The sequence below is a fragment of the Salvelinus fontinalis genome, chromosome 14, assembly GCF_029448725.1.
Source record: "Salvelinus fontinalis isolate EN_2023a chromosome 14, ASM2944872v1, whole genome shotgun sequence".
Lineage (NCBI taxonomy): Eukaryota > Metazoa > Chordata > Actinopteri > Salmoniformes > Salmonidae > Salvelinus > Salvelinus fontinalis.
The window spans coordinates 21,391,785-21,408,877 of record NC_074678.1 but is presented as its reverse complement, the minus strand read 5'-3'; the positions used below and the strand labels follow the sequence as shown (position 1 = coordinate 21,408,877).

At 42.1% G+C, this 17,093-nt stretch overlaps 1 protein-coding gene across 1 annotated transcript in view; it reads right to left on the bottom strand.

Annotated features, from left to right (window-relative positions):
• Positions 1 to 17,093, bottom strand: part of LOC129869606 (carboxyl-terminal PDZ ligand of neuronal nitric oxide synthase protein-like) — a 186,690-nt gene that overhangs the window by 96,793 nt on the left and 72,804 nt on the right. The gene's annotated exons all lie outside the window — the stretch shown is intronic.

Genomic DNA, 17,093 nt, shown 5'->3' with positions numbered 1-17,093 from the left:
CAACCGAGGACAGACACACTATACGCTTCAGCACTCGGCGGTACTGTTCTGTTAGCATGTGTGGCCTACCACTTTGCGGCTGAGCCAATGTTGCTCCTAGATCTTTCCACTTCACAATAACAGCACTTACAGTTGACCAGGACAGCTCTGGCAGGGCAGAAATGTGATGAACTGACTTGTTGGAAAGGTGGCATCCTATTATGGTGCCACGTTGAAAGTCACGAGCTCTTTAGTAAGGCCATTCTACTGCCAATGTTTGTCTATAGAGATTGCATGGCTGTGTGCTCAATTTTATACACCTGTCAGCAATGGTTGTGGCTGAAATAGCCAAATCCACTCATTTGAAGGGGTGTCCAATTACTTTTGTATAAATAGTGTATCTGTATCCATTCATCATCATCACCTATAGTGTCTCCCAGGTCTTCTTACCATTTTTGTTTGGCATGTTTTGTCATTGGGAAAAGTCTCCAACCTTTGATACCGTTTACAAATAAACTTGTTTGTCAGACTGCTTTAAAATAGTTTAAATCTTGTTTGCTGCACAAAGAGTATGTTCTATCTGCAAAAGTTCACCTCTACGCCGTCACAGACTTGTCTTCCCTGGTTGCCTGACCCTGTTGAGACACCTGTCACCATCTGATCCTGCTCAGATGAGGCATGACAAAGAATGACCTTGGTGTACATTTATACATGATATTATCCAAAAATAGAATCAATGTTTCAATAATTGAAATTACCATTATTCCCAGATCCCAGACTGTAGCCTACCCATCAACTCAAGATGGAACTTTGTATCTATTCACTGATTGTTATCAGTGGTGTAAAGTACTTAAGTTCCCGAGTGGCACAGCGGTCTAAGTCACTGCATCTCAGTCCTAGAGGTGTCACTACAGACCCTAGTTCGATTCCAGGCTGTATCACAACTGCCTGTGGTTGGAAGTCCCATGGGGTGGAGCACAATTGGCGCAGCGTTGTCTGGGTTTGGCTGGTGTAGGCCGTCATTGTAAATAAGAATTTATTCTTAACTGACTTGTCTGGTAAAAATACTTGAAAGTACTACTTAAATAGTTTTTTGGGGTATCTTTAATTTACTATTTTTATTTTTGAAAACGTTTTGTTTTACTTCACTACATTCGTAAAGAAAATTATGTACTTTCTACTCCCTACATTTTCCCTGACACCCAAAAGTACTTGTTACATTTTGAATGCTTAGCAGAACAGGAAAATTGTCTAATTCACACACTTATCAGGAAAACATATCTGGTCATCCCTACTGCCTCTCATCTGACGGACTCACTAAACAGTGTGAGTGTTGGAACGTGCCCCTGGCTATCGGTAAATTAATAAAAAACATTGATTGACCCTGCTTGGACACCTGTCACCATCTAAGACATGATGAGCATAGTGTTGTGTACTGACTGTGCACCATTACAGTGTAGCCTGTAGAGCTGTTTATACCGTGTCAGTGTGAAAAGTAGGGAATTAGCTAAGAAAACTGACAGATCAATAACGTTACATTGCTATACTGACTCGAATAAAAACTCTCATTGCGCTGTAAAAAAACGTCAGAATATTGATATTCAATATTTTGCCCGCTGGTTTCATCGTTTCATTCAGGTCTAGTGTGATTGAGCAAAAATAAAAGCTAAAGTTAGTGAGCTAGCTAGCTAACATTTTTGGCTTGCTCTAATGGTACATCAACTAGTTAGCGAGCTAGTTTATTCTCTTCAGGCAGAACTTCAGTCAAGAGGGGATGAAACATGATTAGCTAACGTTACATGTCAGTTACACTACTAGCTCAGCACTGGGAATAACTACTTTGTTTCTGTAAAGTCAAACAGCAGTTACCTTGCCAGCTACATCAGTAAACTAAAGAAAAGACAGTTTCTGCTCCGCTTGCTTTTATAACAAAAAGTGCAACACACACAAACAGCAGCTGCAGGCAGCAGCACAGTGCTGGTCCTCCTTCACACAGCCTGTCCTCACTCTCTGTGGTGTCTGCACAGTCCTAAATCCAGCATCTGAAACTGCCAAACAGCCTACCCGACCGCTCTGAGTTGTCCGCATCGTCCTAAGCACACAATGCCGCTTTTTGTATCACAGTGCAATGATAAAACTGTGGGGAGACAAAAGCAATTTTAGAATGTGGGGGTGTTATGTCCCCTCCGTCCCCGTGAAAGTTGCGCACCTGCACCAGAGTTTGTGAGAAGAGTTGAGAGTTGGAAATCGTACTCATTACTCACGGAACCGTCTTTGCGCACCGTTCCGAGGCTCAACATCCTTTCTCCAGCTGTGCTAAAAATCACTCAGTGCTCACAGGAAAGAAAACGTCCGCTCCATATTTGCTACATCTGTTTAAAAAGATGATTTAACAAACACCCCATCTACTTTTGTGACAATGTACCATTTGGTTTTGAAGTAGGCTATTGTAAGAAGCTTCAATATTTCAACAACATGTAATTTGCTACTAAACAAGGACTTACAGTGCATTCAGTGCATTTTGTTATGTTACAGCCTTATTCTAAAATATAATACACACAATACCCCATAATGACAAAGAAAAGCTTGGCACACCTGTATTTGGGGAGTTTCTCCCATTCTTCTCTACAGATCCTCTCTAGCTCTGTCAGGTTGGATGAGACACGGCTATTTCCAGGTCTCTCCTGGGATGTTAGATTGGGTTCAAGTCCAGGCTCTGGCTCGGCCACTCAAGGACATTCAGACTTGTCCCGAAGCCACTCCTGTGTTGTCTTGGCTGTGTGCTTAGTGTTGTTGTCCTGTTGGAAGGTGAACCTTGGCCCCAGTCTGAGGTCCTGAGCACTCTGGAGTAGATTTTTCTCAAGGATCTCACTGTATTTTGCTCTGTTCATCTTTCCCTCCAGCCTGACTAGTCTCCCAGTTCCTGCCACTGAAAAACATCCCTGCAGCATGATGCTGCCACAACGCTTCATCGTAGGAATGGTGCCAGGTTACCTCCAGATGTGACGCTTAGTACTCAGGCCAAAGAGTTCAATCTTGGTTTCATCAGACAAGAGAATCTTGTTTCTCATGGTCTGAGAGTATTTAGGTGCCTTTTGGCAAACTCCAAGCGGGCTGTCATGTGCCATTTACTGAGGAGTTGCTTCTGTCTGGCCACTCGACCATAAAGGCCTGATTGGTGGAATGCTGCAGAGATAGTTTTCCTTCTGGAAGGTTCTCCCATCTCCACAAAGAAACTATGGAGCTCATTCGGAGTGACCATCGGGTTCTTGGTCACCTCCCTGACCAAGGCCGTTCTCCCTGAGTGCTCAGTTTGGCCGGGCGGCCAGCTCTATGAAGAGTCTTAGTGGTTCCAAACTTCTTCCATTTAAGAATGATGGAGGCCACTGTGTTCTTGGGGACCTTCAACGCTGCAGACATTTTTTGGTACTCTTCCCCAGATCTGTGCCTCAACACAATCCTGTCTTGGAGCTCTACGGACAATTCCTTCGCCCTCATGGCTTGGTTTTTGCTCTGACATGCACTGTCAACTGTGGGACCTTATATAGACAGGTGTGTGCCTTTACAAATTATGTCCAATCAATTTAATTTATCACAGGTGGACTCCAATCAAGTTGAAGAAAGATCTCAAGGATGATCTACGGAAACAGCATGCACATTAATTTCGCATCGCCAATGCAAAGGGTCTAAATACTTATGTAATTACTTAAGTTTTTTTATTTTTTTATTTTTAATACATTAGTAAGAATTTTTAAAAACCTGGTTTTGCTTTGTCATTATGGGGTATTGTGTGTAGATTGATGAGGGGGGGAAAAGTATTTAATCCATTTTAGAATAAGGCTGTAATGTAAAATGTGGAAAAAGTCAAGGGGTCTGAATACTTTTCAAATGCACTAGGTAATAGGCTTTGTGGCCACTGTGTAAAGAAATAAGCTTATTCTCTAATCTATTAATAGTCAGATACTTCAGTTGTAACGCTCAGATTTTACAGTTGATTGACAACTTCAGCATCATTACAAACTTAGACTCCTCTTTTTTTTAATTTTTAAATAGCCTATTTAGAAACCAAAATGTCTCCGGTGATGCTGCATTCATTGTCTTCCGTCAACTACACAGGCTGTTTGACCTATTTCTTGGTCAACTCATATCAACATCACGTGTATGTCATACAGCAAACACTCTTACAGTAGTGAGTGCATACATTTCATACTTTTCTTTCCCCATACTGGTCCCCTGTGGGAGTTGAACCCACAACCCTCGCATTGCAAGTGCCATGCTCTACCAACTGAGCCTCAAGGGACCATTAGTGGTGGCGTAGCCTAAATACATACAACAGAATAGGCCTAATTAAGAGAACAGTAAAGAAAAAATAAATAAAATGCTGGGCAGAGCATGGCCAGAGCTCGTGGCTGAGCGGTACCAGAGCGAAATTGGAGCAGGGGGGAAGGCCAACTCTCCAAAATTTTTTGAATCCGCTCCACACTCCAGACAAATTATGCACGCGCCGCTCCTCACTCCAAACCAGCTCCACTCCGCTCATATCCTCTGTAATATACATAACAATGTATAGACCAGAGGTGGCCAGTCTTATCATATTCTATTACATAGCTCTTCCTTTATTTCTCCTTACATCGACTGATATCAGATGAAGGTCACATGATCTCTAGAGATCCCGCAAAGCACCACGACGTACAGTAAATTGTGTGTGTGTTTCTGTTGATGTGTTTGTGTGTGTCTGTTGGTGTATGTGTGGAGCTCCATTTTCCCCTGCTGCTCAACCGCATTCTCTCTCTATCTCTCTCTCGTGAGTAAATGAGGCAGATAAAAAGTAAAGGGCCTGTGTGTCATGACATCCTCTAGTCTCAAACCCCCAGACAGCTTCTGTAGATGAGACTGGCTGGCTGTAGAGTAGTCAGTGCTTTGAGAGTGACTCCAAGGTCATCCATGGAACTCTGCTAATGCAGAGGGAGAGAGGGAGAGGGAATCCAACTACACTAAACAACTAACTGGCTATTCCATTCGGTGTAACAGAAATACCATAAACTATGTTAGGTAAGTGAAACAGGGCTGTTATGTTTATGGACTAGTGGCCCTTTTACAGTTGATCAGTTATAGTGATTTTTAGATATAATCACAGCCATATTTCACAGCTCTCTTTTACTGCTCCAAATGATACTCTAGTGCAGAAAGAGAGCAACAGGTTGCGAAACATATGGTACTCTCCTCTAAACAACAATACTTTTTTTAAACTAACCGAGGATCAATATGCTGTATGATTGGATGTTATGACTGGCCCGTGTCTGCCAATAGCTACCCCTGATTGACGATGTTACGAGAGTCCTCTGTTGACACCCTCAGTCATTGGCTGACACCATTTGTGCTCCCTGGGGGTGAAAGTCTGGACATTTTACCCTGATACTGCACTGTAAGGCTCTGAGCTGCGATAAGAGAGAGAGTGTCTGTAAATATAGCAGACAGAGTTTGTTTATATACTGTTAACAAGATTAAACGGTGAGATTATCTTGATTAAATAATCACGGCGGAATTAATAGCACTGGAGCATGCTGTACGCACACTATTTACGGGTATTTATACACACACATCTCATTTCAGCAAAGTTCTTTGTGAAAGGTTTCAGTTTATTTACCTTTATTGATTTACTCTGACCTCTAATAATGTATGAATATGAATGAACATGTGGAATGTTCACTTGTTTGCAAACATGCTTACTACTGTAAACAGCATACCAAGTTACTCTTCAGACACTGTTTTTCAGCAGACTAGGTCAGTGTGACTGTGTGTGAGAATAATCAAAGCTTTAATGAGATATTCATCTACACTGCCCTTCCCACCGCTTTAATTCTGTTATCAGGGTGTGTTCACACCACTTCTACAATAACAAAACCGTATGTGTGTGTGTACACACTCATCAGTGTAATTGCTGAGGAGGTATTGCCAGATATACCCATTGGGAGAGGTACATGAGGACACATTCACACAGTGTACCAGATCCTAACGGACACACACACACGGTCGGTCGATCAAAAGGCTATGAAGGGGCTGATGCTTTTTCTGCTATTTGTTGAGAGAGCAAGAGAGAGAGAGAGAGAGAGAGAATGAATGAGAGCTATGAAGACCAGCCGTCTATATTTGGCAGACGCTTTTAAATGTTTTGAAGAGAATGAAGTCCAGGAGCTCAGGATCAAATAGAAACCTCTATGTCAGAGGAGTGAAGGATGATGATGGCATTTCCTGGAAGGCATAGAGAATTCCAGAACTCTCACATCTGTTCTAGAAGTATATATCCTGCCCCTGTCGACTGTGTGTACAAATTGCGTGTGTTTCTCTGTGTGTACATGAGTCTATCCTTGCCAATGTGTGAGTGAGTACAGCAGAGTAGCTGGTCATTAGAGCTGAGTTTGATACACTATATGTACAAAAGCATGTGAACACCCCTTCAAATGAGTAAATTCGGCTATTTCAGCCACACCCGTTGTTGACAGTTATATAAAATCTAGCACACAGCCATGCAATCTCCATAGACAAACATTGGTAGTAGAATGGTCTTACTGAAGAGCTCGGTGACATTCAATGTGGCACCGTCATAGGATGCCACCTTTCCAACAAGTCAGTTCATAAAATTTCTGCCCTGCCAGAATTGCAAGTGCTGTTATTGTGAAGTGGTAACATGCAAAGTGATAGGCCACACAAGCTCACATAAAGCCACACATGGTTTGGGCTCTTTAGTTCCAGTGAAGGGCAATCTTAACGCTACAGCATACAATGGCATTTTAGACAATTCTGTTTTTCCAACTTTGTGGCAACAGTTTGGGAAAGGCCATTTCCTGTTTCAGCACGACAATTTTTTTATTTATTTTATTTCACCTTTATTTAACCAGGTAGGCTAGTTGAGAACAAGTTCTCATTTGCAACTGTGACCTGGCCAAGATAAAGCATAGCAATTCGACACATACAACAACACAGAGTTACACATGGAATAAATACAACATACAGTCAATAATACAGTAGAAAAATAAGTCTATATACAATGTGAGCAAATGAGGTGAGATAAGGAAGGTAAAGAAAAAAAAGGCCATGGTGGCGAGGTAAAACAATATAGCTAGTAAAACACTGGAATGGTAGATTTGCAGTGGAAGAATGTGCTAAGTAGAAATAGAAATAATGGGGTGCAAAGGAGCAAAATAAATAAATAAATAAATACAGTAGGGGAAGAGGTAGTTGTTTGGGCGAAATTATAGATGGGCTATGTACAGGTGCAGTAATCTGTGAGCTGCTCTGACAGCTGGTGCTTAAAGCTAGTGAGGGAGATACGTGTTTCCAGCTTCAGAGATTTTTGCAGTTCGTTCCAGTCATTGGCAGCAGAGAACTGGAAGGAAAGACGACCAAAGGAGGAATTGGCTTTGGGGGTGACCAGTGAGATATACCTGCTGGAGCACGTGCTACGAGTGGGTGCTGCTATGGTGACCAGTGAGCTGAGATAAGGCGGGGCTTTACCTAGCAGAGACTTGTAGATAACTTGTAGCCAATGGGTTTGGCGACGAGTATGAAGCAAGGGCCAACCAACAAGAGCGTACAGGTCGCAATGGTGGGTATTGTATGGGGCTTTGGTGACAAAACGGATGACACTGTGATAGACTGCATCCAGTTTGTTGAATAGAGTGTTGGAGGCTATTTTATAGATGACATCACCGAAGTCGAGGATCGGTAGGATGGTCAGTTGTGGTCACTTGTGCACAAAGCAAGAAATGGTACATGGTTTGTCAAGATCGGTGTGGAAGAACTTGACTGGCCTGCACAGAGCCCTGACCTCAACCCCATTGAACACCTTTGGGATGAATTGGAACGTCGACTTTGAGCCAGGCCTAATCGCCCAACATCAGTGCCCAACCTCACTAATACTATTGTGGCTGAATAGAAGCAAGTCCCTGCAGCAATGTTCCAACATCTAGTGGAAAGCCTTCCCAGAAGAGTGGAGGCTGTTATAGAATCAAAGGGAGGACCAACTGCATATTAATGACCATGATTTTGGAAATAGGTGTTCGACAAGCAGGTTTCCACATACTTTTGTATATGTGACCCACCACCTGGATTCGATCCTATATAGAAGATTTTGAAATTGTGTTTTTTATATGGGATAAAAGTAGAGAGCTAGAAAAATATATATGCAGTTGCAGTTGAGGAACAATGGGAAAGTAATTCTGCTTTGAAAGTTGATAAACTTGTAACCCAACTTTTGAGAAAATGTCCATTAAATGTTTTGTCTACACCAGGGATCATCAACTAGATTCAGCCACGGGATGATTTTTTCTTGAGGGGATGGTCGGTGGGCCAGAACATAATTACAAATAACTTGTAGACCGCAAATTGACCGCAAGAAGCCCAAACAGATATGTTCGACTAAAACAATAATTTCTAAGTTTGCTTACATTTGTATATGATCACGTGTCTCTATTATGCCTGAGAATACAGGGGAACTGTCATGTTTTGTCATTTGATTATCATGTCTTGTCCCTGTGCTTCCCTTCCATTTGTCTCCCTCTGCTGGTCTTAGTAGGTTCTTTCCCTCTTTCTATCCCTCTCTCTTCCCCTCCCTCTCTTTCTCTCTCGCTCTCTCTCTATCGTTCCGTTCCTGCTCCCAGCTGTTCCTCATTCTCCTAACTACCTCATTTAATCTTTCACACCTGTCCCCTATTTTGCCCTCTGATTAGAGTTCCTATTTCTCCCTCTGTTTTCCGCTTCTGTCCTTGTCGGATCTTCGTTTGATGTTAGCTGTTCTGTGTCCTGGTTCTGCCCTGTCGTGTTTTTTGCCTTCAACAGATGCTGCGTGTGAGCAGGTGTCATCTAAGGTATATCCTGGAGTACCGTTTTGTTTAAGACTGGAATAAAGACTCTGTTTTTGTTAAGTCGCTTTTGGGTCCTCATTCACCAGCATAACAGGAACAGATTTCTTAAATTAATGTCACTTGGAGCTGATGTCCTGGTGTTTTTACAGTCTTATGTCCAACAATGAAAATTCTAACAATAAACCACCAAAAACCCACCAATTTGGCCCGCAGGCTGCCAGTTAGGGAACCCTGGTCTACACCGATTCAGCATCATTCACACCCTCTTAAGCCTTAGCCTCACCCGTCTCTTTAAGGATTCACATGTGAGGCCATGTCTTAAACAGAGTGAGTAAGGTAGTGTAGTAAACAGCCAAAGATTTCAAGACTAAAATTAGTAGCAAAAATACACTTTATCTAGTCGTTGTGTTACATCCGAATCCAGGGGTGAAAGTAGACACCTAAATGCCCGCACACATTTTTTTTATTATACAAAATTACAAGGAAGGCTACTCTGCTGACACTGACAAACAGATGAATAGAAACCATGTTGTCTGATCCATATAATTGGTCAAGGAAAAGGGGAGACACATACAATATGACGTCCATCTAACCTGGAGGAGGAAATGATTGTCCAAAAACAAACAAAAGTGGCACTGACCCAAGACAGTGAATATACACACTCCCCGGAGATATGGCCAATGTTTTCCTCTGGTGCCAACAGTATAGGCTACTGTTCGCTCAACTAAGTTAAGACAGATTTAAATATTTTCATTGTCATCTCTTTACAGCAAGAGCCATTTGATTTCCGAACAGTTTTTCCACAATTGTATTTTTACATATTGCGATATGCCTGGCTGGGTCTCTCTGCTTTTCACTGACAGTCGCAACAATCATCTATTTGGTATTTGCAACGCGCGCTGTCAAAATTGATTATATTTATTTCTTTATAGACAGGAGTAAGCTAATTAGGCTAAATAATGTTTGCAATCTAATTCAATTTACTGTAGGGAAAGCTTAGCTTCCCCTAGCCTTATGGACACGCCGGCTATGCCTTTTAATTTGGCATAAACACAACCAGTCATGATGTTTTCATCTGATTGTCAAACAACCACTTAACCAAGGCACTCGTGTAGGCTACCAACGCACGGCTACCTGCGCACATTCATCCCCTCACAAAATAATTTTAGCACCAAACCCCAACAGTGCACTTTGCACCTGTAATTTGATGAATGGAAAGAGACATATGCTACAAACACGTACGTGTATTGCAATGACATACTGCGATTGTCATTAGACCTACACTTGTAGCCTGAATTGATGCATCCACTTGTTGTCCATGAGCGCCTCGGTCTCAGCCACTAATTCTGCCTTGTCCGCAGGAGTCTCGACCACTCCCCGTCTTGACAAAATGTCAGTGTTCTCCTCAAATAACAATGCAATTTGGAGCGTATAGCACCGCTTCTAGTGAATTCGCAATTTTTTCATGCGACTAACATGCATTAATGTTGAATAATGGTGTAATAGCCTATAGTTTTTTGGCCATGTTGTATTAATTGTTTTTTGTCTTAAAGGCTCACGCTTTACTGGTACGGAGTAGCCCCACATTTTATTTTGTCGGGACGCCGTAATGGACCGTACCACTTTACTTTCTGTCATAATCTGATTTTGGTGCAGGTCATGTTGTTCTTCACATTACCGTCTCTGGTAAATACACACTATATCAAATCAAATCTAAGTTGATCTGTCAGATTCACAGGATATAGAAGGCATAAACGGTACAGTGAAATGGAAGTGGAAGTCCTTTGTTTAGACATGTAGCTGACTAAACAATGAACCATAATCCCAACTCATAATACAATGCACCATGTATGAATCTGCAGGTAGCTAAAGCTAACCAACTAGGTTCAAAGTTAGCTAGCTAGCTAACATTAGGCTATAACTAGCAATGCAAATGGCTTCCTGAGATACAAATAATATTTCTACACAGATCATACACATAACGTTAGTTAGCGAGCCAACCAGCTAATGTTAGCTAGCTAACCGTATGCTTTAACTTGCAATGAAAATAACTTTTTGACAAAATTAGAAACGTATAATATCTAAAAATATAGCTAGACTCTTGTCCGTATACATGGATGAACGCTTCTCCCTCTATGCCATGGTTGCCCTTAGTTTAAAGATGTAATCTGGAGACAGGTGTTTTATACAACAGAGAACAGTGTTCTCTTTTCGACTCCCTCGGAATTTGCAATCTTACTCTGCTTCCAAAGGGAATTACACTGATTTCAAAACTCGGTCAACAACACTGTTGATTGCTGTTTCTTCTCCATCACTGTCATTAGAAGATTCTACCATTTCTGGTTCAATTAAAATGTTTTTACCTAAATCACGGATTTCTTCATCGTCTGATTCATTTTCCGAGTCAGCATGGCAAGATCAACCTCCAGAAAGTAGTCCATCACAAAATTTTCCCACTGATCTTTGTCGATAGCGCCTGTTAAATTCAGGGCAGCAATGTTGGAGCAGAAGCAACAATTTTGCAGTTCTTTATGATATCTTAAAAAAAGCTGCAGTTGAAAGGATTACAGTTGAAATTGGAAGTTTACAAACACTTAGGTTGGAGCCATTAAAGCTCGTTTTTCAACCACTCCACAAATGTCTTGTTAACAAACTATAGTTTGAGCAAGTCAGTTAGGATATCTACTTTGCGTATTACACAAGTCATTTTTCCAACAATTGTTTACAGACAGATTATTTCACTTATAATTCACTGTACCACAATTCCAGTGGGTCAGAGGTTTACATACACTAAGTTGACTGTGCCTTTAAACAGCTTGGAAAATTCCAGAAAATGATGTCATGGTTTTAGAAGCTTCTGATAGGCTAATTGACATCATCTGAGTCAATTGGAGGTGTACCTGTGGATGTATTTCAAGGCCTACCTTCAAACTTAGTGCCTCTTCGCTTGACATCATGGGAATATCAAAAGAAATCAGCTAAGAAAATTGTAGACTTCCACAAGTCTGGTTCATACTTGGGAGCAATTCCCAAACGCCTGAAGGTACCACGTTCATTTGTACAAATAATAGTACGCAAGTATAAACACCATGGGACCACACAGCCGTCATACCGCTCAGGAAGGAGATGCGTTCTGTCTCTTAGAGATGAACGTACTTTAGTGCGAAAAGTGCAAATCAATCCCAGAACAACAGCAAAGGACCCTGTGAAGATGCTGAAGGAAACAGGTACGAAAGTATCTATATCCACAGTAAAACGAGTCCTATATTGACATAACCTGAAAGGCCGCTCAGCAAGGAAGAAGCCACTGCTCCAAAACCGCCATAAAAAAGCCAGACTACGGTTTGCAATTGCACATGAGGACAAAGATCGTACTTTTTGGAGAAATGTCCTCTGGTCTGATGAAACAAATATAACTCTTTGGCCATAATGACCATCGTTATGTTTGGAGGATAAAGGGGGAGGCTTGCAAGCCGAAGAACACCATCCCAACCGTGACGCACGGGGGTGGCAGCATCATGTTGTGGGGATGCTTTGCTGCAGGAGGGACAGGTGGACTTCACAAAATTGATGGCCTCATGAGAAAGGAAAATTATGTGGACATATTGAAGAAACATCTCAAGACATCAGTCAGGAAGTTAAAGCTTGGTTACAAATGGGTCTTCCAAATGGACAATGACCCCAAGCATACTTCCAAAGTTGTGGCAAAATGCCTTAAGGACAACAAAGTCAAGGTATTGGAGTGGTCATCCCAAAGCCCTAACCTCAATCCCATATAACTTTTGTGGGCAGAACTGAAAAAGTATGTGCGAGCAAGGAGGCCTACAAACCTGACTCAGTTACACCAGCTCTGTCAGGAGGAATGGGCCACAATTCCCCCAGCTTCTTGTGGGAAGCTTGTGGAAGGCTACCCGAAAACGTTTGACCCAAGTTAAACAATTTAAAGGCAATGCTACCAAATACTAATTGAGTGTATGTACACTTCTGACCCACTGGGAATGTGATGAAATAAATAAAAGCTGAAATAAATCAGTCTCTCTACTATTATTCTGACATTTCATATTCTTAAAATAAAGTGGTGATCCTAACTGACCTAAGACAGGGAATGTATTTGGCTGAGGTGTATGTAAACTTCTGACTTCAACTGTATCTACACATACTGAGCAGCTTATGTTATAGACAGAAACACACTACATTGCAGACCAATCAAAACTCCTCTCTCTGCATTTTTATCAAAATGCGTTTTTTGGGCAGAAATGCATTCTGGAACATGTGAACTTTCATGTGCCTTAATAACAAACTTGTATGCCATCAGTGAATACGAATACAATTGTTAAATTACGAGCCTAGTTGGTTTAGTCACAGAAAAAGTCAGCAACCTTCCCGCTAGCCATGATTGACTGAAATAATGAGTGGGCTGGACATGCCGAGAGATTGAGTTTTGAAATCAGTGGAATTAGAGTATGCTAGCGAAGAAGATGGAGAAAACACCTATTTCCGGATTACATCTTCAAACTAAGGGCAACCATGGCATCTGTGACGGAGAGGGAGAAGCGTCCATCCATTTATACGGGTAAGAGTCTAGCTAACTACATTTTTCAGATATTACACATTTCTAATTTTGTCAGAAAGTTGTTTTCATTTCAAGTTAAAACCTCTCTAGGGTATGTGGGACGTCAACAGCCAGTGAAACTGCAGGGTGCCAAATTCAAAACAACAGAAATCGCATAATTTAAATTCCTCAAACATACAAGTATTTTACACCATTTTAAAGATACACTTGTTGTAAATTTGTGGAGGGCACTGTACTGTTTAGCTTTTCTTTAGGTTTTGTTTTAATAACAAAAGACTCCACTATGCAAGTAACCATTTCAATAGAATGTTCTTGATGTCAATGTGATAACTGTTGATATACGTATCAGGTAAATTTGCTCTGGCTATCTACTCCGATTTCAGAGCACTCTCATCTGAGTGTGCCAGAGTGCAGAATAACTGAGCGTCCATAATTACGAACTCTCAACACCCGTTGAATATGGCCAATGTCAATAAATGTAACCCTGCAGCACAGTTGCAGTCACCAACGATCTGGATAACATAAAAACAGCCTAACCAGCTCCGCTGGGGTGAGTAGAATGGTCAGAGTGAGCTGTTCTCTCATTTGTGTCTGGAAGTAGCTAGCAAGCTAGCCAACGTTGGCCAGTTAGCTTGGGTGCTTGACTGCTGTTGTTAGGACAGAACAATCGGATCTACCCTACTCCTCGGCCAGAGCATCCAGTGTGCGCTCTGAACGCTCCAAGAGCGAAACGCTCTAAATATACTAATGGACAATCTGACAATGCTCTGAGTTTATGGGCGGGGCTATAGCTTAAGAGGGTGTGAATGATCCTGAATGGGTGTAGACAAAGAAGAGCTCTCAAAACATTCAAAGGCCATTTTCTCAAAAGTAAGGTTACAAGTTTATCAACTTTCAAAGCAGAATAATCTTCCCATTGTTCCTCAACTGTAGTGCATAATTTAACATTTTCTAGCCCTGAGTCTCTACTTTTATCTAATGTGAAAAACACAATTTCAAATTTTGCTACATCGAGCCGATCGGTCACAAATGCCTCTTCTGTGAAGTAGTGACGTGCCACATACGCCTAGCTTCCTGAAACAGGTTACATACTACTAATCACCATCTTGATTTTGCATGCTTGCTGTGTGTGTGTGTGTGTGAGTGACCCGCCTCTCATCAGCGTAATTGCTGAGAAAGTATTGGCAGGTATCCCCATAGGGAGAGGTACACGAGGAAACACACACTGGGCCAGATCCTATCCCACATATAAATGCATACATCAAACTTTGACAAGGGATTTGAGACATCCTTCCTAACAACAGGAGAACAAACAAGTTCCATGTTCTAAAAACAGCTTGCAGCTTCAATCTTCCTGACAGAATAACAAATCCCGTTGTGCTCTCCTCTGTAGCCCTGAGGCAGGCTGCGCTAGCTGCTACCAAATACATCGCTGATGAGGCCAGGGAGCCCCCTCTGTTGACAGCAGGTGTATATACAGTATACAGTATGTGTGTATATACACTGAGTATTCAAACATTAAGAACACCTGCTCTTTCCATGACATAGACTGACCAGATGAATCCAGGTGGAAGCTATAATCGCTTATTGATGTCACTTGTTAAATCCACTTCAATCAGTGTAGATGAAGGGGAAGAGACAATTTAAATAATACTTTTTAAGCCTTGAGACAATTGAGACATGGATTGTGTATGTGTGCCATTCAGAGGGTGAATAGGCAAGACAGAAAATGTAAGTGCCTTTGAACAGGGTATGTTAGTAGGTGCCAACCGCACCGGTTTGTGTCAAGAACTGCATCGCTGCTGGGCTTTTCATACTCAACAGCCAGCCAACTATAACACAACTGTGGGAAGCAATGGAGTCAACATGGGCCAGCATCCCTGTGGAACGCTTTCGACACCTTGTAGCGTCCATGCCCCGATCAATTTAGGCTGTTCTGAGGGCAAAAGGGGGGAGTGCAACTCAATACTAGGTGTACTTAATGTTGAATACTCAGTATATATGTGTTTGTGAAGGCAGGGCTGAATCACGGGGTTCTAACTAGATAGTCTGTCTGTTGTCCTCTCCTGTCATAACCCAGTGTCACGGCAGAGCCACCAGCATTACTCTACTGATTTACAGTACTGGAATACAAATGTTCCTTGCTAGCTTTGTCATTCACCCTTCATTGGTTTTACAGTCTGTGTGTGTGCGTGTTTGTGTGTGTGTGTGTGTGTGTGTGTATGTATAAATGATTAATGCTTCAGACACGGCACTGTATTTATCTAATTTCTCATCAAATCTGTCTGAGCCTCCAAATCCCTCCACTACAGTGTGTGTGTGTGCACGTGCGTGTGTGTATGTGTGTTCAGGGGCCTGTAACTGCTGCCTCAAATTTTGAGCCCCCTCTCTGCACTTCTGTCTCATACACATGCGCGTGCACACACACACACACACACACCAATCTCCAGCCAGGAACGGCCTGGTCCATTTCCTCAGAGGTAATCCTGTGATTTGGACTAATACCACAGTCTCTTATTATCCCAGCTGAAAGAAACACACACCCACACCCTGCTGCCAAGATGCTGCTGGCTGCCGCAGCGTACGGAGGATCTTCCTACAAGGTTACGAGAAATTCTCCTTCACAAAGTCTTTGAGTTAAAGGGGCAAGGCTGGCATTATGGGCAGGCCTTAGGGGCCCTGGCCCACCATACCGTACCTCCATGCCCCTCCAACAATACTGAACAAAAATATAAACGCAACATGCAACAATTTCAAAGATTTTACTGAGTTACAGTTCATTTAAAGAAATCCGTCTATTGAAATAAATAAATTAGGTCATAATCTATGGATTTCACATGACTGGGAATACAGATATGCATCTGTTGCTCATACACATTGACTACAGTTCAGCGTTCAACACCATAGTGCCCTCAAAGCTCATCACTAAGCTAAGGACCCTGGAACTAAACTCTGCAACTGGACTAGCCTGTACCCTTGCACACTGACTCGGTACCGGTGCCACCTGTATATAGCTTCGTTATTGTTATTCTTATTGTGTTACTTTTTATTATTACTTTTTATTTTAGCCTACTTGACAAATATTTTCTTCTTCTTGAACTGCACTGTTGGTTAAGGGCTTGTAAGTAAGCATTTCACGGTAAAGTACACTTGTTGTATTCAGCGCATGTGGAAAATAAAGTTTGATTTGATTTGGATCCTGAAGGGCCGCCCCCAGGTGGTAAGGGTAGGTAACAACACATCCACCACGCTGATCCTCAACCCGGGGGTCCCTCAGGGGTTCGTGCTCAGTCTGCTCCTGTACTCCCTGTTCACTCATGACTGCATGGCCAGGCACAACTCCAACACCATCATTAAGTTTGCCGAAGACACAACAGTGGTAGTAGGCCTGATCACCAACAACGACAACAAGGTCATAGACCTGGCCGTGTGGTGCCGGGACAACAACCTCTCCCTCTCCCTCAACATTAAACTTTTAATTAGATCATACATAATATAATTGTACACAGATTCAGTCATTAAAGTCAATAACGGATTCACTGGACAATATCCATCACCAAAGTCCTGTGTGTGTGTGTGTGTGTGTGTGTGTGTGTGTGTGTGTGTGTGTGTGTGTGTGTGTGTGTGTGTGTGTGTGTGTGTGATGAATCATTAAAATCAATAAAGCGTCTACAGAT